Source organism: Balaenoptera borealis (genome assembly GCF_965194805.1).
Source record: "Balaenoptera borealis genome assembly, chromosome: 5".
NCBI lineage: Eukaryota > Metazoa > Chordata > Mammalia > Artiodactyla > Balaenopteridae > Balaenoptera > Balaenoptera borealis.
This window is the reverse complement of record NC_138862.1, coordinates 27,327,962-27,346,141: the sequence shown is the minus strand read 5'-3', so window position 1 is coordinate 27,346,141 and position 18,180 is coordinate 27,327,962. Positions and strand designations below refer to the sequence as shown.

The 18,180-nt window shown below is 34.3% G+C and overlaps 1 protein-coding gene across 2 annotated transcripts in view; it reads right to left on the bottom strand.

The window, feature by feature from the left end:
* The window catches only part of LOC309628702 (uncharacterized protein), a 701,358-nt gene that overhangs the window by 157,029 nt on the left and 526,149 nt on the right, over positions 1-18,180 (bottom strand). The window lies entirely within an intron of this gene.

The following is an 18,180-nucleotide window of genomic DNA, read 5'->3' as shown; positions in this document are numbered from 1 at the left end:
TGAATATGTTTGTGCTACCTGAGAATACCTGCCAGTGCAACCCTAGATCAGGGAACATAGGAAGAGTGAAGTTGGGGAGCTCACAGCCATGAAGTATATTCTGGCATCTTTCCTGATTTCCTATACCCATTATCAAGATCCTTATAAAATATTTATAAATATTTACAATGCATTTTTAAAATATACTTTAAATTAACATCCTATACATGACATATTTATAAGTATATATTTAAGAATTTATATATAAAATATTTATGTACTTAAAGGCATTTGACCCCTGAACAATTGGGGTTGACATTTCCTGGTGTGGCATGCTTACTCCTGAGAGAATCAAGGAACAGCAGACCCAAGTTAAGAACTCATTATACAAGTTGAGGTAGTACTTCTCATTTTCCTCCCTCTTCTCCTCCAGCCCCACCAAGTTATAAAAAAGAATTGGGGCCATTGTACACTCTTCTTATTCTAATACTGCCTGATCTTGAGAAGGGATCAATTGCAAAGGATCATGTGAATTAAGTTTGGAATAGTGAGGTGAGCTCATAGAATCTGTCTTGGGAAGGATTCAATTTCATAGTCCCTGTTGATTTGCTTAGGAGATATGAAACATGGGAACCTATGAATGGCTAGAAAATACAGAGTAGCAGATCCAAATTGGGAGAAATAATTTTTCCCAAGGAATAATGTCTTAAAAACTGAGAAGCTGGAGATCATTTGTAAAGATTGAAAGTAAGCTCCATAGCCTCAACAAGGACATTTAAGAGCAATACATAGAATACTTTGGGTGTATCAGCTCAGAGAATAATTTAGTTTCATTGTGTATTTCTGGAAGAGACTATAGACAAAAGTTTTAATATTATGAGATTTGTAGATTAGCCTGCATCACAGAAGACAAAGTAAATGAGGTGGGGCGGGGGGGGAGGGGAGAGAGAGATCTATGTTGGATAAAATTAAAATGCATGGGATAACATTCAAATTTAAATTGGGGTATAAGCTGGAGGTATTACATTTGTGTACACGTGTGTGTGTGTAGCTTGATTTCTTTTACATTGAGCATAATTGCCTTTTTAATAATAATTCTTTTTAAAATGTCTAATAAAACGTAAGAACATTTTCCAAACCAAGTGGGAATAACAGAAAAAGTAAAATATAAGGAAAATGTATGAGTCCTAGAGTTCACTCGATTTCACTGTGTTCTTAGCAAGCACTCAAATATCAACAATAATGGCCAGGGCTCAGTTTCACTGACCCTTGCAAGGATAGTATCAAGATTATTACCTGGTATAAATTGAGAAGACCACTTGATCTATCAAAACAATGTCCTACCTAAATTACTTGCAGATTATTCTGGAGCAACCAGCTGGAAAGTGCCCTGAAATAAATATAATTTAGACTCATTTACACTGGAACTTAATGCCAAACCAAGATAGCATGTTAGCAAAATGCAATCACTTTTCTAAAATATGAGGAAATATATTGAAGCTTGAATATTGTGAAAGGTGCTTTGTGGAGGTATGGCTACATATCCCTCCAAACCATATAAAATAGCAAACCAAATGTCTGATCAAAATATAGGACTTTTGGAAGACATACAGACGGACAATAGGCACATGAAAAGATGCTCAACATTACTAATTATTAGAGAAATGCAAATCAAAACTGCAATGAGGTACCACCTCATACCAGTCAGAATGGCCATCATTAAAGTCTACAAATAAAAAATGGAAAGGATGTGGAGGAAAGGGAACCCTCCTACACTGTTCGTGGGAATGTAAGTTGATGCAGTCACTGTGGAAAACAGTGTGGAGGTTCCTCAGAAAACTAAAAATAGAATTACCATATGATCCAGCAATCCCACTCCTGGGCATATATCTGGACAAAACCATAATTCAAAAAGATACATGCACCCCAACGTTCATTGCAGCACTGTTTACAATAGCCAAGACGTGGAAGCAACCTAAATGTACAGTGACAGATGAATGGTTAAGGAAGATGTGGTACATATATACAATGGAATACTACTCAGCCATAAAAAAGAATGAATAATGTCATTTGCAGCAACATGGATGCAACTAGGGCTTATCATACTAAGTAAAGTAAGTGAGAAAGAGAAAGACAAATACCAATGATAGCACTTATATGTGGAGTCTAAAATATGACACAAATGAACCTATCTATGAAACAGAACCATGGACATAGAGAACAGACTGGTGGTGGCCCAGGGGGAGGGGGTTGGGGGAGGGATGGGGTGGGAGGTTGGGGTTAGCTGATGTAGGCTTTTACATATAGAATGGATAAGCAGCAAGGTCTTACTGTATGGCACAGAGAACTATATTGAATATCTTATGATAAACCACAATGGAAAAGAATATAAAAAAAGAATGTGTACATATATGTGTGTGTGAGTGTGTGTGTGTGTATAAGTGAATCACTTTGCTGTATAGCAGTAATTAACACAACACTGTAAATCAACTATACTTAAATTAAAAAATAAAAGTCAAGCTGGGTCTCAGATTTTGATATGGCACACCTCAAAGCCATGAAGGAATGAAGCACTCTCTTCTAAGGGCTGAAAGAAAGAGTCCCAAGAACACTGTATCCAGCCAAGTTATCACTCAGTCATAAAGCAAAGCAACAGACATTTTCAAAGACCAAAAAGCTCAGAAAATACAGCACCTTTAAGTTCCTTGTAGAAAAATCTACTTGATCATGAACCCAGCCCACCAAGAAATGAATGAAAATTAAGAAACAAAACTAAATAAAATAAACCTCAGGATTAGATAAGCCATGGTAAATATATATATATATTTTGAAGTTCCATCACACCAAGAGACAACCTCTACTCCTTTGGTCTGCATAGTTCCTTTCTCCTTGTACAGAGCTACATAAATTGCTAGTGTAACCCTGACATTACTTCTCAAAACCCTATTCCAAGTTTGAATTCCCTTGTTGTGTCCTTTGTGTTACATTAATAATAGGCCTAACAGAGAAAGGAAAGAAAAGGAAAGGAAAGGAAAGGAAAGGAAAGGAAAGGAAAGGAAAGGAAAGGAAAGGAAAGGAAAGGAAAGGAAAAGACAGGGGAAAAAGAAAAAAGAAAAGAAAAGGAAAGATATTTCAGCTACTATCATTGAGAGGTAAAAATTACACACTGGGATTTCTAGGTAAAATAATGATTTGCTTGGAATTCAGAAACAGAAAAACATGAACTCTAGATTATATCTGGTCACTACTAGCTGTGTAACCTCTTTGATTGTCATTTTCTTTTGGAGGGTGATACACTTTATGGAGATTTTGTGTGACTTAAGTAAGTAAAATTTGAATAATGTGTCCTTCTTATAGTAGGCACTCAATGAGCACTAGTTCTCTTGCCTAGAACCAATTAGAAGACACCGGCTGGATGCATGCTATTCATGTCCACTACTTTAGACCATAATGAAAGGAAATGTATAATGTCTAGCTGGGAAACCATATAAATTTTAAACAGAAAACAGATTTAGGCAGTTTGATAAAGATCTTATATTTAAAAATGAATAGACTGCTAGTGCACATATATTAAATTATGCCATTAAAACTTAAAATTCTCTCTTATTTTCTAATTATATTTACATCTGGCATTATAAATTTTCATTATATGTACTGTGAAATTGGGAGTTTTCATTTAAGTATCGACATTTATTTCCTATGTAACATAAAAGTGAACATATTACAGGAGAGGAGGAAAACGTTTCTAGTTTTCTAAAAGAAACATGACAGTCTAAAAAATATATATGATCAGGGCCACCCTGAGAACATGTAAAAGCAGCGAGATTACTGCAGGGTTCATTCTTTAGGAATCCTTTGCTAGTAGTGCTTGGCAGTGACTCAGACAATGCAAGTGAAGAGGGAAGAGTACACGGCTTCATCAAACGATGCAAGAAAAATGAAGACGCTCATATACATCCAGATATGCCACAGTCCCCCACTCCCATACCACCAAAACTGCTAAAGTGAAAGAGTAGAAACTTCCATTTCTTCCTTGGCCATACGTGTGGTTTGTTTTTGTTATTTTGCTTTGTCATATATTTTTTAAGTATCTCTTTATATTCAAATATGTAAAGATAAATTTTAATATGTTGAGCTTCCAAACACAATCATTCTTGGCACTAAGCTATAAGGCTTGGAAAAAAAAAAAAAGAAGAACTTTACTTTGTAGCCAATTACTCAGGTATGCCCAGAAACAGAGGGCATGGTCAGCACCTGTCTACATGCACATCATACCTCTGAGAATTATCTTGTTATTGGAAGTGATAATATAAAGATAAAAACCAAATTAAGAGATTATTACTTTCATTTATCCACAATTCCCAGATATTTTAATTTCTGTAACAAAATAAAATTTATGACATAAATTGATTATTATTTAGATTGCTAAGGAGTAATTTTTTAGGATGAAAATAATAAGTTACAGCTGAAACTTTATATTCTTCTTTCCTGTTTGTGTTGTATACCAAATACTCACTTGCTCAACAGGGTAACTCAATAGGAAAGATCTAAGAAATGGTTTATATCCATATAACATAGTATCACAAGTACTAAGTTGTGGAATGGGGTGTAGTAAAAAGTGGATATCTGCTAAATCTATGATGATCGAACACTATCTAATGTTGACATTAGCTACCTGAGTCATTTGAAGTCTTCTCACAGTGAGTAAAATTGTTATCTCTCCAGTAAAGCACGAAAATACTTCTTCAAAAATAAACAGAGAAGTTATGTAGAACATTAAAAAAACAAAACAAAAAACTCTCAGGAAAGCACCAATAAGAAACAATTGAGAACTAATCAGTGACTGAGTACAAGCAGGAAACAAACTGAATGAAGAAATCATGTTATGTCAACCTGAAAAACAAAATAGTCAGTTATTTTACCAGCAAAATGAGTTTATTCAGGAATAGCAGAGGAATTGCAATTTGAAAAATGTAAACTATGGTGAACCATAGGCAAGTCCAAAGAGACAAAGGGAAGGTCAGCTTTTACTAAGGATTAGGAGAAAATTGGGGAGGGTTGTTTGAATACAATTTATTGGAGAAAAACGAGTTCAAAGTTGTGGTGGTTTCTTATTGGCTGCAAGAGGTGGTGAGTGCTTTGTTGCTAGGCTAGGGAAGGATCCTCCTTCCTTTTCTTAAAAACAGGAGATGAAATTCTTATGTGAAAAATGCGCCCCCCGCCCCGACTTGTACCAGAAGAAAAGCAACATCCTTATCACCATAGATAAGAAGTTGAGAGTGAAAGAATTTTATACAAAGAATGCTACACAAACAGACCTTGCTAAAATAATTCTTATCTTCCTTCTTCCTGCTGGTTATGCAGGCTGTAACAAGTGATATATATGTGAGAGATGCCCTTTCAGGGCTTCCTGACTCCATTTTAAATGAGGTTCCCTTTATTTATTTTCACAGTTATTATAATAGAAATTTCCAAATTGTGTAAGAAATATTGGAAAAATGAAAAGCCCCATGAGTGAGTCATATAGATTCAGTGAGCCACTAAGCCACTCTGTGATTCTTTCCTCATCTATAAAGGAAGATACAGATACCTACTCTTTTGCTATGTGACAGTTCTGTGATGTTCAAAGGAGATAATGTGTAAAAGTACTTGATAAATTATGATATTGTTTTCAAAGTTTTTCTGCACCTTCACCTCTTTCTCTGTTAAATACAAAGTAGGGCAACGAAATTCTCCAGTCTTTTCCTTCACTTACCTTCTTCATATTTGATTTTGAAAAATTCTACATTTTGGAAAAATTCTACATTCAGAAGCCAGTGCTTTCTGCTCACCTACTCTGTGGCAAGAATTTTTCTGCTGCTTACATGAGGCATTTAGTTTCAGATATCCTATAGGTCTTTAGGGAGGTTGTAGAACTCAACTTTTTATGGCTCTAAGCCTGGGACTATTCCCAAATGTCAACTTCAGTTTGAAAAGCATTTTAGACAGGTGAGCTACAAGCATAATTTGATATTATTTGGCACTGTGGGATAAATTGCAATTAGATCCTATAAGACTCTACCCACTGCTATATGTGCCAGTGAGGGGCACCAGATATTCATATCAGATACACCTAACCTGGAGTAACCATAAGTAAAGGAAATGGAATGAAAAGCTCAAAATTGCTGAGGACATTCTTTAGAGCAGACCCTAAGAGAAGTCCTAAAGCTAGGTACTTACTTATTATAGCCATTTTATGATGCAGGCATTCCATCCCCATATTACTAAAGATGAAACCAAGACTAGGAAAGGTAAAATAATTTACCTAAAGTTTGTAAAGATGGTGAACAGGAAAAGGGGATTTGAACTTTTGTGTAAATGTGTCAAGTAAATGTATCCAGTTTAAAAAATGTAAATGTATATAACTGAATTTTATAAATTACATAATATTTCCTATTAAAAATGGAGATTTGGAGATAATTCAACAGATAGAAGATTTTTAAAATAAATTATAAAAGTTATACTTAGGAAAAAAAGTAATGAAAATCATATATGACAAAGTTGTGATAGCCAATTAGAGACATTCAATTGAATAAAATGTTATAAAGAAAATTCCTACTGTAAATACTAGAAATTGTGGTGATTATCTGTAAGATCCAGGAAGGAAAAAGTTTTAAATCAAGACATTTTACCTGGGTTCCATAGACTTTGTCACACTTGTAATGGCACTAAAATTTTATACAAAAGTTTGTGTTTAGATATCTTTTGTTCTGAAGAGAGTTTGTAGCTTTAGTCTCAAAATGTTCATCATCCAAATAGGGGCAATACTTACTTTTGCAAAAGGAAAAAAAATAAAACTACTTTTAGCAAAACACTTAGCAGCCCCTCTTTCCTTTTCTAGTCTCCTCTTAAATATTTTAAAGTAGGCAGTCAAGCCATAGAGAAAATGGGAAGTTTATGCTTTTTAATGAAACAATTAAGTATGTTACCCATTTAAAATTAAGCCTGGTTTTCTCCCATGGGGTAGAAAGTTTACTTAACAACAGAACCGAGTGGAAACTCATTCATTTAACAATGTAAAAAGTCTGTCTAGATGGTTTCAAATACGAGCCTAATATGAAAATTCAGTAATAATTAAATCTAAGGAGTAAAAAATATCTGGCTTTTCAGTCTGTCACATAAGGAGCTTGGAACTTGGCACTCCATTTAATAAAAAGTAAAAATCTGAACAAACTGAAAAATCAACAACTCTTCTTAGATCCTCTAGAGATGTGAGGTCACAGGGCAAACTGCTGTGCCCAAAAGAGAGACAGACGGCAGATCTAGAGACTCACAACTTACTGGAATAGAAACCCACCAGTAGAAACCTCCACAGAAACTAGTACCGGGGCAGAAAAACCTGAACTGTGACTGAATTGCTGGAGGCTCAGTGTGGGCACGTCTGAAAGTTCAAAACTCCAGGGTGGATCAGTCTTAGGGAAGCATCACATTTTGTGAGTTTTACCTTCAGTGGATCTATCTGGTTTTCCCATTAAATATCATAGACAAGTCCCCTCATATTTCAGGCAGGAGGAGGGAAAAAGTAACCATTTTGAAATAAGCCAGAGCATTCTGTTCTTTTCAACAAAGCCTGTTCTCAAGAGAAGGTATTTTACCAGAGCTAAACCTATTGGAGTTTTATCACTGCCTAACCGACCTGGAAGAAAGCCAATAACCAACTACAGATCCTTCTAGACACCCTGTTCCATCTAAAGGATGGGAGATAGAGGATGGAGGGAACTGAGAAGCACTCATGAAGTTCACATCCCAGAGACTCATGCTCACCAAAAGATTGAGACCTACTCATAGTAAGTACTATAATACTATAGAATGATTCCCCTCCCTCGTGCCTTATCACCATGTCACTAAAGGCCTTTTTACCAGAGCTCCTTTTACTCAGTACATCATGTCCAGCTTTCAACAAAAAATTACAAGGCATACAAAAAGGCAAAAATCACAATTTGAATTTTAAATAATTATAATTAATATGCTAAGGGCTCTAACAGAAAAAGTAGACAACATGCCAGAACAGATGGTTAATGTATTTTTGATTCTAAGATAGAATCAAACATAAATGTTATATATCAAAACCATTATAACAGAAGTGAAGAATGACTTTGAAAGTTCTCATTGGTAGACTAGACACTGCTCAAGAAAGAACCTCTGATCTTGAGAATATGTCAACAGAAATTTTCAAAACTGAAAACAAAAAAGAAAAAGATTTTTTAAAAAAAGGTCTTTTTTGCAAGAACTATGGGACAACTCCAAAAGGTATGACACATGGGTGTAGCAATACCAGAAGGAGAAGAAGGAAGGAAGGAAGGGAGGAAGGGAGGAAGGAAATGAAGGAAGGAAGGAATAGAAGAAAACTTCCTTGATTTGATAAAGAATATCTAAAAAAACTTCTAGCTCACATCATACTTAAAGGTGAGAAACTAAATGCTTTCCCACTAAGATCAGAAATAAGGCAAGAATGTCACATTTCACCACTCCTTTTCAACATTGAACTGGAAGTCCTATGTAATGCAATAAGACAAGAAAAGGAAATCAAAGGTGTACAGATTTGGAAGAAATATCACTGTCTTTGTTTGCAAATGATATTATTGTGTATGTAGAAAATTCAGACAAATCAATAACAAAAAACTTCTGGAACTAAGAAGTGATTATAGCAAGGTTGTAGGATGCAGGTTTAATATACAAAAATCACTCACTTTCCTATATACCATCAATGAACAAGTGGAATTTGAAATTAAAAACACTACCATTTACATTAACATCCCCCCAAATGAAATACTTAGGTTTAAATCTAACAAAATATGTACAAGATATACATGAGGAAAACTGCAAAATTCTAATGAAATAAATTCAATAAGCACTAAATAAATGGAGAGATATTCATGGTCATGGAAAGGAAGATTCAATATTGTCAAGATGTCATTTTTTCCCAAGTTGACCTTTAGATTCAGCATGATCCCAACCAAAATCTCAGCAAGTTGCTTTGTGGGTATCAACAAACTGATCTAAAATTTATAAAGGGAGGCAGATGACCCAGAATAGCCAACACAATAAAGAAGAAGAATAACAATCAGAGGACTGGCACTACCTAACTTCAAAACCTACTGTAAAGCTCAGATAATCAAGACAGTGCTGTCTTGGTGAAAGAATAGAGATATTGATCAATAGAACAGAACAGAAACTCACATAAATATAGTAAACTTATCTTTGATAAATGAGCAAAGTTAATACAGTAGACCAAAGACAGTCCTTTTCACAAATGGTGCTGGAACAACTAAACATTCATATGCAAAAAGTGAATCTAGACACAGACCTTACAAACTTTACAAAAGTTGACTCAAAGTGGATCAAAGACCTAAATGTAAAATGTAAAACTGTAAAACTCTGGGTTTCAGGATGACTCTTTAGATACAACACCAAAGACATGAGTCATGAAAGAAATAATTGATAAGCTGGACTTCATTAAAATTAAAAACTTCTGCCCTGCAAAAGACACTGTCAAGAGAATGAGAAGACAAGCCTCAGAATGGAAGAAAATATTTGTAAAAGACATATCCGATAAAGGACTGTTAATCTAAAATATACAAAGAACTCTTAAGCTCAACGAAAAGAAAATGATTTAAAAGTGGGCAAAGGACCTGAAGAGACACCTCACCAAAGAAGATATACAGATGGCAAAATAAGCATATGAGAGGATGTTCAACATCATATGCTATTAGGAAATCATAAATTAAAATAAAAATGATTAAAAAAAACAATGATATACCACTATTAGAATGACCAAAATCCAGAACATTGACAACACCAGATGTCCTTCAGTAGGTAAATAAATAAATTGTGGTAGATCCAGACAATGAAATATCATTCAGTGCTAAAAAAAACATGAAAGAACCTTAAACTCACATTATTAATTGAAAGAAGCCAATCTGAAAAGGCTACATACACTATGATTCCAATGATAAGGCATTCTGGAAAAGGCAAAGCTATGGAGAGAGTAAAAAGTTCAGTGGTTTCCAGGGTTAGAGGGAAGGAGAGATGAATAGGAAGAGCACAGAGGATTTTTAGGGCAGCGACACTATTCTACAGGATGCTGCAATGAGGGATACATTTGTCAAAACCCGTAAAATATACAACACCAGAAGTAAACCCTAATGTAAACTAGAGACTTGTGGCTGATAATAGTGTGTCATTGTAGGTTAATCAATTGTCACAAATGAACCTCTTTGGTGTGGGGTGTAGATCGGGATAAGGGGTATGCAGTTGTGAGAACAGAAGGTTTTAGGAATTCTCTGTATTTTCTACTCAGTTCTGCTGTGAATCTAAAACTGCTCTAAAAAATAAAGTCTATTTAAAAAAAAAATGTACAAAGTGACTCTGCTAAGTAAGGTAAAATGTAAGTCTAGGGACAACATTACGAAGAGGCACTGAAGTGGATCCTGAGCAGCAGGGCTATGCTTGGAACACTGGGGGAAAACGGGGAAGAGACTAAACTTGATGTGCAGCAAACACAGAGGCGATTCTCTTCAAAACGAAAGAATCTGACAAGACCATCAGACTCTGTAAATAACTGTAATAGTTGTAAACCAAAAGATGTGTTTTCATAGTCTTGGTGTAGAAAAAACAGATCAATCAATCTTTTACACTACGATTATAAAATCCCAGCAAATTCATAAATGGTGGAATGACTATAAGGGAAATCAATGAAACTATGACCATACATAGACCTAAATGTGTATGAACAGCCCTGTTATTGTACTTTGATTCATCCTCTATAATTGTTTCTCAGTTGTTTCTCTGTTCCTCTGACATCTGTGGCTTTGATGTCCTGTCTATTCTTAATGAAAGTTTGCATAAGATTTCACAGTAGAAAGCTATCTTGAAAATAAGGAAGGGGTTTGTCATCAAATAATCCCATGTAAAAATATTGTTTAACCTTATCATATATTTGTAAAAAATGACTTGTTTTTTCAAATAATTTCCAATATTGTAACAGCAGAAAGCTAAGTTTTCAAATATCAAAGTAGTCTCACTATGTTACTCTCTCAGTAAGAAGAGAGGATGACAATATTTATAAGGTGATATACACCTTTATTGTCTATAATGAGAACTCTGAAGATATGTAAAAATTAAACTGGCAATAAAAGGCAGAAATTTAGTTTAAGTCAAGAAAAGGGGAAACTGTAAGTAGGCTTTGTAAAGTTGTAATGAGCCATATATAAATATAACTGAAAATAATCTTTAGAAAGACTCAGGATAAATTTCATAGCCATAAGTATACCAGTGCATTTTAAAAATCACAACTATATTGATGTCCCATTGAACTAATTCCATTTTCTTATTCTCGCTTCAAAGTTTGCTACAACTTTTGCATTTTCTTCCTATTAATGACTTTGCCATCTCCTTTTCTGGGTTGTCCACTTTCATTTATCTTTTTCTATGTTATTCCTCCCACAAAACATGACTCAAAATTTAACAGCTCAATGAATAATTTTCTTCTCATTGTCTTCTGACATTAACCACTCTTTTACTTTGCATTTCACTCTGCAATTTACTCTTTTTACAGATGTTTGTCAATAAGTTGCTCTGTGTGTGTGCATACATTCACAAGCATGTTTTTACATCATTGTTGCCAGATAACTTATCAGAGGACTGTTTCTACCCTATCACTCACACCACCTATAACAGGGCTACAATACAAAGGAAAAACTCAACAAATGTTGCTGAACCATTGACTGTTGTAACATTATTTTAATTACTAGGAAAAAAAATAATTAGCACTTGTAGATCACATTAAGTCTTAACAAAAGCTTTCAGATACACCAGCTCGTATGTCTATTATTTTATAATATATAGTTTGCTCTAGTTTATCCATTGACAAAGTGTATAATAACAATGATTTGTACTCACCTTTGAAGCGTGTGGGGTTTTCTGCATTTATGTATGAAGATATCCTGAGAATTTATAACATTTCAAACTGAGAATTCATCATTTGGAAGGTTGCTCAACAACCCCATTGTTCTCTGCTTTAAATGTATCTACTATGTATACTATCTACGCCCATTCTATTTTCTAGTTCGAGTCAGTCTTTTCTTCCATCCTTGGGTGACTATAATGAAAGATTTCAGTGTTTAAAAGCCTAAACTGGAGGTGTATTGTAAATCTTCGCATCCCTTCTCTTTTACTTCTACTAGGCTTCAGATAGTAAGCAAGCAGAAGAGTCAAGAGAGAAGGTAAGAAAATCAACACATTTGCCTAGATCACAAAAGTGGTTATCAAAATACAAGATGGATGGTAGACTTACCTAATGGCAAGAGCTGACATTTGATGAAGAAACATGAACAGATTAGGTACAGTTGGAGAAAATATTTTCTAAAATTAGCCTAAAGGTATTCTATGATTACTAATAAGTGTCACAGAATCCGGGTCTAAAAGTAATATAATGGAAACTCTTTTTAATGGCGTCCTGTTCAATGGGATAGAAAATTCATACAAAGCACTTATTTGACCCAAATTAAGAACAACTATAATTTTTTAGACTTTTCTTTAAAAAAAATTACCAAGGGAGATAAAAGGAGTAACGTTTACATACAGTTTAACATATTACCTTAATAAATGTTTTGTTGATGCACAAAGGTAGATTCAGAGGCTAGTTTATAATGTTGATTTAGAGTTGAACTTATCATAAGAAAGTAAATGAGATGTTGTGTCATACTATATCTTTTAATCCCACTCCCCCTCAGCTGGTAAAGACTGGGTTTGGAAGAGGAAGGGAGAGCTGAGGGGAAAGTTGGGTCTCAGAAGAAGAAAGGCTGAAGTTTTTGAAAGAATAGTAATGTCTAATATTCACATATTTCTTAAAATTATATTTTGTTATTAGTTTGAATAGTTAATACATTCACATGTTTCAAAATTCAAAAGATATTGCTATCTTTTTATTTGCTTTTTTATACAAATAATAGAACACTATATTTACATTGAACATGATTATTATTTAATAGCAAATATTGGAGTTCATATATCAGTATAACAAAATTTTTCTTATTCTTTTAAATGGCTTTTTGAATATGTGTAATATATTGACTCCATCCTCTAAGAATGGACTTCTCATTGTTTTAAGTCTTTTGACCCTTGCAAAAAAAGTTATTCACTGAATAGCTGAGTACATATATAATTTTGTCTATAGGCAAATTTAAGTATAGCATAAAGTCCTAGAAGTGGAATTGCTGGGTCAAAATTACATATTTTTAACTTTGGCAGATATTGACAAGTTATCCTTCTAAGAAATTATACGAATTTAAACCTTCACAAATAATACACGAAAGTGCTTTTTTACACATCTTTATCAACATAATGGATAATTAAGACTAAGGGTCTTTTTGCCAAACTTCTAGATGCAAGTAGTACAATAGAATAGTTCTAATTTGTAATTATCATATAAGTGTTACTGAGAAATTTTTCATGCTTTCTAAATCATTTGCAGTTTCTTTTCTGCTCATATTTTTTGCTTATATTTTTTTCTTGGTTGTTGGAATTTTCCTTGATTTGCAAGAGTATATCAATGAGTTCAAAATTGTTGTTTTCAATTTGTAATTTGCCTTTTGATTTTCCTTTAGGTGGTTATTGCTAAGTAGAACTTTTTATAGGAACTGAAATTTATTTGTTTATTTATTTATTTATTTGAGAACCATCCACATTCTGACATTTTTAAGGATCGTTTTTTTCCCATTTTTTCTTAGAATTTTTATTAGTTCCCTTAACAAATTTAAATATTTAACGTTTTGGAGTTTATTTGGTACAAGATATAAGGGCTAGCACCAACTTAATTTTTTTCAAGATTGTTACTTTTACCCAACACCAATTTTTGATAATCTCATCTTTACTAATTAGAAGTGATAGCTGGTTATATATTAAATTCCCAAATGTCTGTAGGCTTATTTTTAAACTTTACATTCCTTTTCATTGGTATATATCTATTTCAACATCATTACTTCAATTTAAATTATTGTAGCTTTTATATTAAGTTAAAAGTGTATGACAGGAGTGTTCATACTGCATTGGTCTTCTTTCTCTCAATTTTCCAATTTCTTTTTCTCTTCTGTTTTGCCATATAAACTTTACAATTAAATTTTTGAATTTCTAATATTTTTATTGGGATTTCTTTAGATTTATAGATTAATTTAGGGGCACTTACTCCTTTTTATGATGCTGAGGCTTCCTTTACAAGAACATGGTCCATAATTTCATTGATCAAGACATATTTTACATCCCAGAGTTTTCCTTATATACATCTTAGAAATTTCTTGTTATTCCTAGGTATTTTATTTTATTTAGTGGTTAATTTTAGTATGAAATTTTCTTCTGTTATAGATTCTAACTAGTATATTGTTTCTATAAATGATTACTATTGATCTCTCTGTATTAATTTTATATCAGATACATTTCTGAATTCTTTCACTCTATGCTTGTTCAGTTGTTTCTTCAAAATCGTCCAACTATAAAATATAAAGTCAAAAAAATATATAATTTTACATTCCTCTCAAAAATGTTATATTTATATTATTTTCATGGCTTCTATCTGAATTGACTACTACTGCTGAGGTATGGGTGCCTTTTCAAAGGAAAAACAAAATTTTAAAGAAACCCAAGTAAACAAACAAAAAAACACAAAGTCATTAAAAATATAATTGATAAATTCCAATCCCTAAAAAAAAGTTCAGAATAGCAAAATCAACCATAAAGAAAGTCACAAGACAAATTTAAACATAAGAAAAAAAATTTGAACTAATTATCATGTTCTTATAAATCAAGAAAAATGCTTAAAAGTTATAAGGATATAGTTCACAGAAAAGAAAATTATTCTAAACATGAAGAAATGCTCAATATCACTTTTCACATGACAATTACAAATTAAAACTACCTATGATTTTTAACCTAACATTTGGCAAAGTTCAAAAGTTTTAATAAGGATGTAGAAAAACAAGTGTTTTCACATATTGCTAATAAAGTAATAGCCATAACATTGATTTTTCTTCTCTCATTTGTATGGAAGTAATTCCAGATTTTAGGTTGAGATAGATAATATTTTACCACTTTATAATATTCATCTATTACATTTTATTAAGAGTTTCCATCTAAAATGGATATTAAATTGTATCAAATACCTTGTCAGCACACTTGCTGATTATCTGCTATTCATTACTCCATTACCATTACAGTAATGAAGATATCATATATCAAAGACTACAGAATAGAGCTAAAGCAGTGCTCTGAAGAAAAGTTCTAACAGTAAATAATTACATTAATAAATTAGGTAGTAGAACAACTGAAGATAGTGCATAGACTATCCCTTATGTTCAGGCTTGATACTGAATAAAAAATATAAAGAATACCATTATCTTCAATAACCTCAAAGGACATTTTTCCTACAGTTGATATTATGCACCTGTTACTTAGAGTCGCTAAACAAAATTAGTAATTTTTTTATACTCCAAAACTGCCTGGAATTCCTTCCTTTGAGTTTATAAGTTCTTTAGAGTAGATTCCCGATAAATATGATAGAAATAGTATATTAACATGAAATCATTATAATACATCATCTACTGATTCAAGGTTCAAAACTTATCAAGTTGATTTCCTACTTGTTCAGACCCATGAAATTGGAAAACTCATTTTCCTCTGGCTCATCTCAATGAAGTGGCCCTTTGACTTTCCAGACTTAGACCATTTGCCAGCCCCACACTATTCATATAACTGCGTTTTTAGCACAGCCATCTGCCACTACAATCACTCCTGTTCTTTTGCAGCCCAAAGTCCAGGTAGCAAAACCCTTTTGACACAGAAGTTTCTAAGTAAAAAGTAGCTGGTGAAGAGGGTATAGCTTCTCTGGATACATTGATGTTGACATAACATAACCTTATAATATAATATATCCATGTGAAGTGTAATAATCTGGGTTTTACTGTCCCTAAAGGTTTAGCACTCTTATATTCAGATATTTATTATCTTTGTTGGTTTTGGGTTTTTCATTTATTTGTTTTCACCACATAGAATTCCCTCATGCCTCTGGTGTGGAAGGGAAAGTATGAGAATATCAGTCAGCACTTTCTGTTATATAATAATCACCCTGATGATTTATAGCACAGCTTACTAAAGAAGAGAAAAAGCATTCATAGTAGCAGGTTATGAGTAATAAAGACCTAAATTTAGAGTAGACCTAATATTATTGTCTTGCTATGAATGATACTGTTTATGTGCAACATAACTGATCAAAGCTACACCTATTCCTGAATAATTCCTAATTGATGTTCCAAATGATTGAATAGTTGGCTCACTCTCTATTAACAAGATGCTATCGAGCAACCTGTTTTTAGATAAATCTTTTCATCTGTTTAGTTTATGAATGATGCAACAAGTTCAAATGGTAGAAATAGTATATTAACATAAAAATCATTATAATATATCATCTACTGATTTGTTAAGAAGTCTAAGACTCCTCAAACTGAAAGAAAGTAATTTCTTGTGGTTTACCTTGCTTTTAGGTCTGCTTTTGTCTGGATTTAAGCCATCCATCACCATGTCTGGTTTAAAAGTGGAGGCTTTTAAAGGATCTAATGATAAATGACTAATATTGATATTTAGAATAAAACTAGGAATGTAACTTCATTTACCTAGTTCATTTTATATTTGCACAGTGTATGTCATTCAAGTAAAACCTAATTATAACTTCTGTTCTAATTTCCAAAGCCTTTTCTAGCATGAGATATAACCTGTTGATTTATCCAAACCAGGTGATCAAACACATTGAATAGACCAGAATTCCCTTCAGGTGCAGTGCACCCTGTTTTCATACTGATTTCAAAGATCTGTTGTAGATCCTTAACTTGAGAGAGTGGCCAAGATAGCAGAGTAGAATAAACAAACTCACTTGCCCTCATGAGCACACCAAATCACAACAACCTACAGAACAACCATTGTTGAAAAAGACTGAAACCTACCAGCTAAAGGCATAAAGACAGAACCACAATGAGACTGGTAGGAGGGATGGACTCACGATATTATCAAATACCATGACCCCCCTGGTAGGTGAACCACAAACTGGAGAATAACTATATTACAGAAGTTCTCTCACATGAGTGAGAGTTCTGACCCCACATCAGGACCCCCAGCTCGGAGGGTCTGGCACCAGGAAGAGGAGCCTCCAGAGCAATTGGCTTTGAAGACCAATAGGGCTTGATTTCAGGAGTTCCACAGGATTGGGGAAAATAGAGATTTCACTCTTAAAAGGCACACACAAAATCTCATGTGCACGAGAACCAAGGGCAAAGTGGTAATTCGATAGAAGCCTGGGCCAGACCTACCTGGTGGTCTTAGAGGGCCTCCTGGGGAGGCAGAAGGTGACTGTAGCCCACCCTGGGGACATAGATACTGGTGGTGGATATATCCAGGAGCATTCATCTGCATGAGCTCTCCTGGAGGCTGATATTTTGGTGCCAAGACCTGGCTCCACCTAACAGCCTGTAGGCTTCAGTGCTGGGATGCCTCAGCCCTAACAACAAACTGGGTGGGGACACAGCCCCACCCATCAGCAGACAGGCTGCCTAAAGTTTTCCTGAGCCCACAGCCACCTCTAGACACACCCCTAGACTCAGCCCTGCCCACCACAGGATCAAGACCTAGCTCCACCCATGAGGGGGCAGGCACTGGCCCCTCCCACCAGGAAGCGTGCACAAACCTCTAGACCAGCCTCACCCATTAGGGGACAGGCACCAGAAGCAAGAAAACCACAGTCCTGCAACCTGCAGACTGAGTCTGCAAACACAAGCCAGACACTAACCTGAAGCCAACTGGCCACTGGACGTTGGGACACAAGAGGGAAATGCAGTGCTAGGATGCATAGGACGTCTCCTACAGAGGGCCACTTCTCCAAGGCTGAGAAGCATAACCAACCTGCCACATACATAAAAATACAAATAGCAATTTAGACAAAATGAGGTGACAGAGGAATATGTTTCAGACAAAGGAACAAGATAAACCCCCAGAAGAATAAAGTGACATGGAGATAGACAATTTACCCAAGAAAGAGTTCAGAGTAATGATCGTAAAGATGATCAAAGAACTCGGGAGGAGAATGAATGCACAGAGGGAGAAATCAGAAGTTTTTAACAAAGA